At 30.7% G+C, this 10839-nt stretch overlaps 1 non-coding gene across 1 annotated transcript; it reads left to right on the forward strand.

Annotated features, from left to right (window-relative positions):
* Positions 1–4838: 4838 nt before the first annotated feature.
* Positions 4839–4969, forward strand: LOC136307268 (small nucleolar RNA SNORA33). Its single transcript, XR_010725925.1, has one exon. It is a non-coding gene; the product is annotated as a small nucleolar RNA SNORA33 (small nucleolar RNA).
* Positions 4970–10839: the final 5870 nt, after the last annotated feature.

Below are 10839 nucleotides of genomic sequence, written 5' to 3' on the forward strand. Positions count from 1 at the left end.
CTGCTCTACTGCCTTTGTGGTAATGAGCTTCTCTTCATGTTTAGGGATTGATGTTTCTCACCAAGGGCAGCCATGTCACCTCCCAATATGGTAGTGCATATTACTCTTTTTCAATCCACTTTTACAAATCTAAATGGAAAATTTATCATCTTTATTGATAAACATTAAAATTTTGAACTCCTTTACATTTAAAGTAGCCTTTTATTTCTTTTTAAATAATGCACATTCTCAAAGCAGAATTACATGTATTTTTTTATTCTTGAAAAAAGATCAACATCTTCTAAATCAATGAATGTCTTAACTAAAACTTTTTGGTTTAGAAGGCAACAAATATTTTAGTCTATCACTGAGGTTATACTTTTTCTGTATATGAGTCCTGAAAAGTCCAAGTATTTATAGTTTCTTGTAATAATAGCTTGGTTAAAAATCTTTTCATGTTTCTGTAGTAGCTGACAAGGTTTGAGAAAAATGTTCAACATTATCAATAACTTTTATTTTGGAACAGGACATGGCTAGTAGTAGTTGGAAAATAACACTATCAAACATACTGTACTCAGTAATAAAATAATATTTTCATTTACACCAAAGCATGGAAAATATTTTTACAATGCATTTTATAAAGCATTTAACACAGATAAATAACTTTTATTTTAACTTATTTTACACAATGAATTTTTAGAGCCTGAAATACAAATTTAGTTCTTTTTTTACAACATGTTAAACATGGTGAAGATTATATGAACTCACTATAAATGTAGAAATATACACTAACCTCATAACCAATGCTACAGCAGCTAACAGACAGATTGTCAATATTACCTCAATTTCAATTTCTGTACAATGAAAAAAAAATTGAAATTGCAATTGCACATTCTATCAGCTATGTTATGAAAACTTTTGCCACATAATTTAGTATGACAGTATTCTAGGCACTTAGAAACGCTCACAACATTGTTCTTAGCAAAATGATTCTTTCCCATTAGTTCACCCAAAGGGAATTATATGCAAAATAATAGATTAAGACAAAATAAAACAAACTATGCTTTATTGTAAGGTGATATTATTGCCCCAATCATATATGTAGTAGTACAAAATCCTATTAAAATAAACTCAATTATGTGGAGCATTCTTTGGCCTAACCTAGGTAGTCTAATCAGCCCAGTATCTGAGGAAACTATTCCTCCACATAAGTGCAGTTAATTTGACTGGGGAACAAATTTTTTGTTGCATCCACAAAAACACTTGTTCTTACCTAATTTGTGTGAGCTGATCTCAAATCTGACATTAGTTTTTCTCTGTAAGCTACCTTTTTTGCAATTCAAGATTTTAGGTTTTCATCTTATTTTAAAATTTTCAACATTTAGTTTAACATAATGAAGTAGAATATCTACTTGGGCATCATCTTTGTGAAAATATAATGATTCATATAATGCAGTAAATACACTAATACACTAAAATATGATTACATTAGAACTTGTCTACAATTTCAAAATAGAACATATAAAAACACTTATTTTAATCATAAAATTTGCACAAAACTCATTTAAATTCTATTCAGGCAAAAATTTGCGATTGTAGCTCTTGCGTTTGTGTACTTGTTGAGGTCAATCTTGTTTGATGCTCCAGTAGTAGTCTGCTCATCACTAACAGCTCCAAGACTTTTGGGAAACTTACCAAGATGACTGTTCAGGAAGTGAATCTTAATGCTCATGTTACATCAAATGTCACAGAAAGCCAACAGCATCCTTTGAACCAGAAGTTCATAGTTTTCTGCTTTTTTGTTGCCAAGGAAGTTCTTTGTAACTGCCACAAAAGACTGTCGAGCTGCTTTCTCCTCCTTATTCATCTTCCTGGCAAATTCTTCATCACATATGAGGGTTTGAATTTGAGGTCTATTGAATACACCTGCTTTTATTTTCTCGAAAGACAAGGCAGGAAAAGCAGAAATAATATGTTGAAAGTATTCACTTTCTCTATTCAAAGCCTGAACAAACTGCTTCATTAAGCCATGTTTGATGTGAAGTGGGGAAAAAATGATCCTGTCTCGATTAACTACAGGTTCATTCACAATATTTTTCATCCTTACTTCCAGAGTTTCACATTTTGGCCACTCCTTCTGTGTTTCTCCCGAGCTTGGCTGTCCCACAAACACAGAAAGCAAGGATACTTCATGAAACCTCTCTGTTGTCCTAGCAGGAAGTTTACCATTTTAAGATCCACACAAATGATCCAGTTATGTTCCTCATACTTTGGAAAGTTGAGGACAATTTTTATGTCATTATAATCTTCTCACAGATGAGTTGAATAACCAATTGGAACTGCTGCATAAACATTACTGTTGTGTAGGAGAACACATTTCCGTTTAGAGCTGTCAAGAAATGGCTGTCATTCTGTTGGACTGTAAGTGGTAACACCTAGCTGGCTGAGAAGACGACTGATATCATGACAATAAACAAAGTGTTTGTCTTCTGAATAAAAGTCCACAAAAATTTGTTCACGCTTTTTGAAATGGGATACTTTAGCTGACCAGTGAAGTACATTCTTTTCTTGAAACCTGGAGGGCTAATAACTCAGCTGCTTTCTTTGATAAGCCCAAATCTCTTACTAAGTCATTTAATTCAGGTTGGCTAAACTGCTGAGGGGTTAATGACTGCTTAGCATCAGAAGAAGACCCTTCAGATTCTACAACTATTTCCTCCTGCATCTTATCAAAATACACTTGATCACCATGTTAACTTCCTTCATCCTGAGAAGAAATAAAACCATTGAAAGCTGGAACTGGGAATGTCTGAGAGTGTGGGATAGGTCGTATTGCTGAAGGAATATTAGGATATGCAATCATTTGCCATTTTTTCTTGCCGATGCCCTTTGTATGAATCAGACAGAAATAATAGTCACTGCTGTGGTCCTTAGGTTCATGCCAAACTATGGAAATACCAAAAGGCATTCCTTTGTGTTTTCCTTTTGTCCAGTCATGAAGCATTTCCTCACAATTATGACACACAATATGAGGAGCCCAATTCTTGTCTTGATCGCCAAGGGGAACCTGAAAATGAGCAATATATGCATGTGTCACAAATGATGAAATATTGAATCTTTGACATTGAAGTGTGTAACAGCCACATATATAACAGACGGTGTCAGGACTATTCTTACATTTGCACCTACTCTAAGAAGCCATGATTCAATTTTAAGACAAAGTAAGATTATGGTGTTTTTATCAGGTAATAATTTGTTACATTTTAAAACAACTACAATTATGTAAAAGTGATGTTTGTAAAACATTAATTGCCTTCTGGTTATGTTCAATCCAATAGTTGTTGCCTTTAACTCCAATTTAAAAACCAATGCATGGCATTAACTGTAACAAAAAGAAATTAAAATTGCATAAAAACTAGAGCATGCACCAAAAGACAGATTTCAGATTTGAAGTCAATGATGCAGAAATATATAGAAACAGTTCTAAAACCTCATGCAACAGAAAATGAAGAAAAAATTTGTCCCCCAGTGTTTTCTAAAGAAGTTCTAACAGTGTCCTCAGATCTATCTTTAGCCATTCCATTCTTTGTGCCGTTCCGCAAACTCATAGGTATGTTTCTGTCTGAGGGTATTTACACTTGCCATTTCCACCCTTATTCATCTCCTACCTTTTTTTTAATGTCTTAGTCTCTCACGTTTTTCAGGTATTAATTCAAATTTTACCAAGCAGAGACTCCTTTCCCAGACATTCTATTTAATTTCACCACTGCACTCTAACTTTTAAAATTCTTATTTGCTTTTTCTTACTTTTCTGATGTTAGTTATATTTGTAAATACCTAAAACATTATAAATTTTTCTTATTTATTTCATTTATTAAAGTTGTTCCTTTCAGGAGAATATCTCCCAGACAAGGATGAGGACCCAAAGGTATGTCTCTGGATGATACAGTATACTCAATGTTGGGATTTATATCTAGGATTCACTTGAGGTTCACAAGCTTATATTCAGAAATGTATATATGTATAAAAGAAGCTAGCTAAACCAATACCTGCCCAGGATTTTTCTGTCAGGTTTCTAAAATAAAAAGTGGTGTGTTTTTTTTTTTTGGTGTCAATGAGCGAGATGCACATATTGAGGGACCATCATGACTACTGTTCATTGAAAAAGTCTGTGAAGATAATTGAAGAGAAAAAGCCCTATGGCATTTTTTGGAGCCACCTGGCCCAGCCAACCCTGAGAGGTACCATATGGATATTTTCATTGCAATAATCAAGAACTCTTTCCTTGGATCATTTTCTTCATTCATATTCTATTGATATTTATTTTCTTCCTTCTTTCATTTCTTCCTTTCTTTCTTCTTCCATATCTTTTTTTAATATTAATTAATTTATTTAACATTTAAATTAGTCTCACATATATTTTGCAGCCTGTTCCTAAAATACTATCTAGGAAATAAATACTGCTGAAAAGTAAATGAATTTGCTCAGGATGCAATCAAGTTTTAGTTACCAAAATGTATATCTTTCTTTTCATATGACTTTGCATATCTCCATTTTAATCTTTACTTCAAAAGCTCATCTTACTCCTATTATTACCAAGTTCTTGAAGGTAGAGCCACTATAACCAATTTCATAACAGTTATTAAATAATTCATAGGTGCCTGAATTTAATATTTATTGAACACTTTGCAAGTACAAGGCCTTATGCTTAGCACTAAAGATAACTTTTAGACTTTGACCTTAGTGTTTTTGCCAGTTGTTGATGAAAAAACTTCTATGAAACTGTTAAAATGTGGAAAGATAGACAGCTATAATATAAAAATGGGAAAGATAAAAGTTTATTTAAGAACTGTTAGGCAAAGCCAGCCAATAAATCTGCTTACCTGAATGTGTTTCTGCAGAAATTTGGAGAAAGCTGGCAATAGTAAAGCCATGTTATGAGCCTTAAAGACATTTAAAGTCATTAAGGTCCCTGAAAATGGCTATAAGACAAAAAAAAAAAACAAAAAACAAAAACACACACACAAAAAACAAAAAAAAACCCAAACTGTTAGGCATAAACAGCCATTAAATATCTTTTAAGAAGGCTAAGGCCAAAATGCTCATTTCTCTATCACCAGATGTCATAACCATACAACATGAGAAAAAATCTGAAAGAGAAATAAAAGCTCGACACGTAGTTTGAAACAGAATACTTTCTGAAAACAGCCTTGACTGTGTGCACTGCATTTTATATGCACTTTCACTCATACTATGGGACATAATTTTGCAATAAAAGGAGGTTATAAGTGGTCTTCTTGTGTTGATTCACCTATTCCTATATTCAATTATAATAATATTTCTAAGAAACACATGTTAATCTATCATTTTCAAGCTTAAAACCTTTCGATTGCCAAACAGTGACCCTAGGATAATTTCCTCACTCGTTTTTCCTGCCTCTTCAGTCTCTGTCCCACCATCCACTGCCTGCATTGGGCCATTCAAACACTGAATGCTGCTTTCTTCTTGGGCCTATGCACAAAGTTCCCTTGGTCTAATACCATTAATTCGCCTCTCCTCTTGTTTAAAGAGCTTTCATCATGCAGAGTTCTTTTTACCATCTTTTTTCTTTCTCAAAGCTGTTCCTCATCTTCTGTAAGATTTTGATGGCAAGAATTTAGAATAATGATCCGGCATCTTTGGTACCTAGCTCTTGGAAAACAATCAATTAGTATTCATTGAGTGGATAAATCAGTGAATGAGTGAATGAATGATTACTGAAAAAGACTAATTGGACTTTCACTTCAGACCTTGATTCATCTCTCTGCTGTGCTTCGGTTTACCCCTTGTTAGAGAAAGAGGACAAGATTAAATGATTTTTCTTGAAGCTTTTCTGAAGCTTCATTTAACTTTTGCCTTGAAAAATAAATTATGTATTTTTTTTTTTTTTTTTTTTTGCCCTGCAAGATATCAAAACAGCTCTAATCACACCTGGAAAAAGCAGAATGATTACCCAAACACTTCAAAATAAAATTATAAAAATTCTGCCTGTTTCCTAATCTGTGTTTTCGGCTCAGCAGCAGAAAATGCAAGCTTTTTGTCATCCCCCGTTTCTGTCACTGAAGATAATAGCAATGCTTGGTTAATGATTCAAGGAAAATAAAATGAACCCACCGAGCTCTCCATTTTATTTATTCTATTATGATATTTTATAGCATGCAATTTCATTTACGGTACAATTTATCATCAAGTAATATACCGTAAGTGATGTGACAGGGCTTGAAATAATGAGAAAATCTAAAAGTAATATTTTAGCTGTTTTAACTTTAAATTTAAGATTAGAAAGCATGCTAAGGCCCCTGAAGTTAGAATTTCTAGAGGGTACTGACTCTAATAAACAAATTGGGAAGTTCTAAAGAGGAAAATTGTTCTCAGGTTCCTTTAATCAGGTTAAACTAATACTATATTGTCCTCTTAGATTAATCTTAGATAATTCAACTATATTTTCTAAAATTGGATAAAATATTAGTTCTAGTTTCTGCCCTGAACAACTTTCACAATATTACTATGCCATTAAGCATTTTGAGATTACTGTTATTTCAGCATATTTAAAATAGTTTTTATGTGTTTATTTTTTGTTTTGTTGTTTACAAGAGCTAATGGAATAATCATAATTCCTTTATGATTAACATTTTGTCTCTGTGTTCATGTAAATTCTCTAAGTGTGTAGTTTTTATTTTTACATTGAATTCACTGTATGAAAAAGATTATTTCTCTTCTTGGTTCCTTTTTTCTCTTTTGAAAGCCAGCAAGCCCCACAAGTAGCTCTGTGATCTAACTAAATCAATCCTCTGTTGTATCATATATATGCATTAAAATAAAGAAAATGTTTTGAGTAAAATTATCCAATATATTAATTAAGAAACAGTATGTCACATTCAAAAAGCTGTAAAATGTTGAGTTATACCAATTTTGTTCAAGTCAGTTTTGATTATTTGTTATAATGCCATATTTGAAGTAAATAATAATACATTTAGAAGGATAAAATGTTGAGTTGGCATAGGTAAAGAGCTTTGATTTATAATGCCCCAAATTATTAAAATAGTGACCAGACATTTTTAATGTACTCTCTCTATATATATAAAATAAAACCCAGAAAGATATTGCTACAAAGTTTATATCATTCTACAAGTAAAATATCATTACTGTATGTACTGAACAGATATAAAATTGCATATTAAAACAACAAACAAAAAGGGGAAGTAGGCTTCAGAAATAAAAAAATCATGAAGTTTCTAATAAAAAACTTTAAAAAATGGGAACTAATTGTAACTTTCTTAATGCCAAAATTTTCAGATTGTGTAACATATTATTTACATGCCAATAGAAGTTTAAGGGAAGAGATAATTTAGATATTTTTGAACTATTAGTATATGCATAATAATACACAATTTTTAAATTCAGAGAATTCATTTATCATCCAAAATAAAAGACAGCTGATGGAATAAGCAGCTGTTGACTATTCATTTTTCAAAGGATAAAATGATAATATTTATAGGAGATAACATAATGTGTTATTTTTCCAAACCTGATATTCTTAGAATTGATGCCTAGAATCTGCTGAGTAATTTTAAAAATAGTTATGATTGTAAATAAAATGATGTTATAATGCTACATTTATTATTTTATATATATATTGAAGTGGAATATTCTGTTCAATATGGCTATGGTTCTAACTATTAGGTTAGTTAAATTAAAACATAGTTGCTAAATTTTAAAATAAATTTTACATTGACTATTGTATTAGTTATTATCTAAATATAAACTTTAGTCAATATGTGTGTGGGCACCATGGATATTACATTCATATATTTTTGTATATACCTAATGAATTAAAAATTTTCCCTAATTTTTTGTTTATGGAGGTTATTATAGCATAAAAATAGTTGTGACTGAATATTCATATAATAAATTTATAACAAATAAACATGTCTACTCCTCTAGGATATTAATTTCTCTTGGGATGCAAATAGAAGTCACACATTTAATAAAGTCCGGATGTCTTCAAAGTAAGTAAGACAGAATTAGAGATTTTAACCACATTCTGTTCAGAATTTATTTTATATGCACTAAAAACAAAGTTACTGTATTCACAGATGTTAATTTGTAAATATGAAATAAAACGCTGTGATAAGGTTAGGTTTTGAAGTCGATGGAAATAAATCAGTTATTAAATAAATCTCTCTTAGTGACATAACCAGTGAGGCAAATAAAACCCCATTAGTATGACTGCATTTTGATTCTCTTTTAGCAAAAGCAGAAAAAAAAATAGAGTGACAAATAATAGAGGTGATGCCATTAGACAACTGAAAACTATAAACAAAAGGAATAAAGTGATATACTATTTAAGCACATGACAGTATTCTATAACCTTTTTACTATAGCCTTATGATCTATAAAAATTTATTTTGAAGCACAGATTAAGTGATGCCCATTTTTGAATTTGAATACAAAATAAAGACATTTTGTTCAATATAGTAACAAAATTTAGTTTATGTGATTATAAAAAAATAAAAAAGTAAGTAACTTGACTAAGCATGCAAATATTACTGCAAGTTTATAGTGATATATCTTCTATAATAATGGGATATCATATCTGAATTTAAAAAATAGTGATATATAGATGGACCATGGAAAGAAGGACAACAGGAAGTTATTTTAAGATGCTTTAAACCAATGGTAGTCAGCCTGGTCCCTATCGCCCACTAGTGGGTGTTCCAGCTTTCATGGAAGGTGGTAGCAGAGCAACCAAAGTATAAATAAAAAGATAGATTTAACTATAGTAAGATGTTTTATAAAGATTTATTATGCCAAATTTAGCAAAAATCTGACATAAAGCACTTGGTAAATAATAATTATTATATGCTTTAACTTGCTGTAACTCTGCTTTATACATTTTATAAAGTAAAGTTACTTCCTTACTTTATAAATCACCATTACTGTGGAACCGGTGGGCGGTTAGAAAATTTTACTACTAACAGAGATACAAAAGTGGGCTGTAGATATAAAAAGGTTGACTACCCCTGCTTTAAACAAAAGTTAGCCATTACTGAATATTCAAAGTATCACAGAGTATGTAAGACTAGAGTTGGTTCCTCAAAAATATAATAGTATTTAATAAACAGAAAGAGAAAAGGGAAAGAATTCTAAGAACATGAGGTATCATAATACTCTGGTGTGTCTCTGGACAGCCTAAAAAGACCCCATTCCCTTCACATACTTCTCTTGGAACCAGATAAGGAAGGATACTTTCAAAACAGAAACCTCTACACTACATAGAAATAATTTCTAGTTTGATAATTTCTAAAAGTCACTGGTCAATAAGCAAGTGAATTTTAGCTTTATATAATCATGTTTGGCAGATTCTGTTGGTTTTCTAAAGTGTCCTTTACATTCTGGTATAATTTGTAGAGTAAGGAAAATAGTAGCTGTCAAAAATAAATCAAGGTGGTGTCCTTATGTATTATGGGTTTACCTAATACATTTTATTTTCAGTTAAGCTTTCAACAATCAGGTAAGCTGATTGTTGAAAGAGGTCATATATGGTGATCATAGAACACTCGAAAATCTCACTGAAATTTTCTATGTATTTATTTATTTATTTATTTATGTTTGCTCAGAGAAAAATGTTTCTTAAGAGATGAAAAAAAAACTATAAAGTGACATTACCATTTCATTTTTGTTAAAAATGATTCAGTAATTTTTCTGCATAACTTTCTTAGACTTTTTAGACTTTCTTTTATTTTTATTTTTAATGGTAATGAACTAGCTGTCATATCCTCTTCCATCTGTTCTTAAATAAGCAATTTTTAAACAAATTAATGTTATAAAACCAAAAATATTTTTATGTTTTAAAAAATAAATTTATTATTATTTTGGTTGTTTATTAAAATCTTGATTTAACCTGAATTGATTATATATTTTTTTATATTTTTATTACATATAGTATAAAAGTAACACAAAGTATTTTTTAATGTATTTATTGATTTTAGAGAAAGAGTAAGGGAGAAAGGTAGACAGAAACATTTATCTGTTCCTGTATGTGCCCTGCCTGTAGATTAAACCCATAACCTTTGTGTACTGGGATGACACTCTAACCAACTGAACTATCTGGCCAAAGCACAAAATAACTTCTTGGAAAGCTTTTATTCAGCATATGCAAATTAAACTCATTGTTTTAAATGATGACTTGAACAGAATCCTCTGCTAATTACCCAGCTGTGTATGTTTGTAATAACCACATTGTAAAGCTGATTGGAACTGATGCTTGACACTTTGCTATGGTTTCCATGCTATAGACCCAGTTGGTCATCTACATAGTATAATATTTGTTTTCAAATGTTCTACAAAAAGGATCCACATCATTGTTGCTCCCCAACTCCAGGTTAAAATGAGGCTCAGAGATTCATAATCACATTTTTACACAAATAAACCTCAGGTAAGCTGATTGTTGAAAGAAGTCATATATGGTGATCATAGAACACTCTAAAATCTCACTGAAATTTTCTATGTATTTATTTATTTATTTATTTATTTATTTATTTATTTATGTTTGCTCAGATAAAAATGTTTCTTAAGAGATGAAAAAAAAACTATAACTTTGAAATATTATAACAAGAAGTTCAAATAGATATATTTTTTCTGTCAAATCACATGAGAATTGTACTTCTATATTCAGTTAAAAAGATTGAGAAAGTTGTTTAATGGTCCACTTTGATTTAGTTTTCCATGTTTTCTATCTTAATTCTCACTTTTTATTTTAGTATAGCTTTGCTAAATTCATTCTAAATATTTATAAAGAACTTGAATGCTTATTATTGA

Source organism: Saccopteryx bilineata, chromosome 5 (genome assembly GCF_036850765.1).
Source record: "Saccopteryx bilineata isolate mSacBil1 chromosome 5, mSacBil1_pri_phased_curated, whole genome shotgun sequence".
NCBI lineage: Eukaryota > Metazoa > Chordata > Mammalia > Chiroptera > Emballonuridae > Saccopteryx > Saccopteryx bilineata.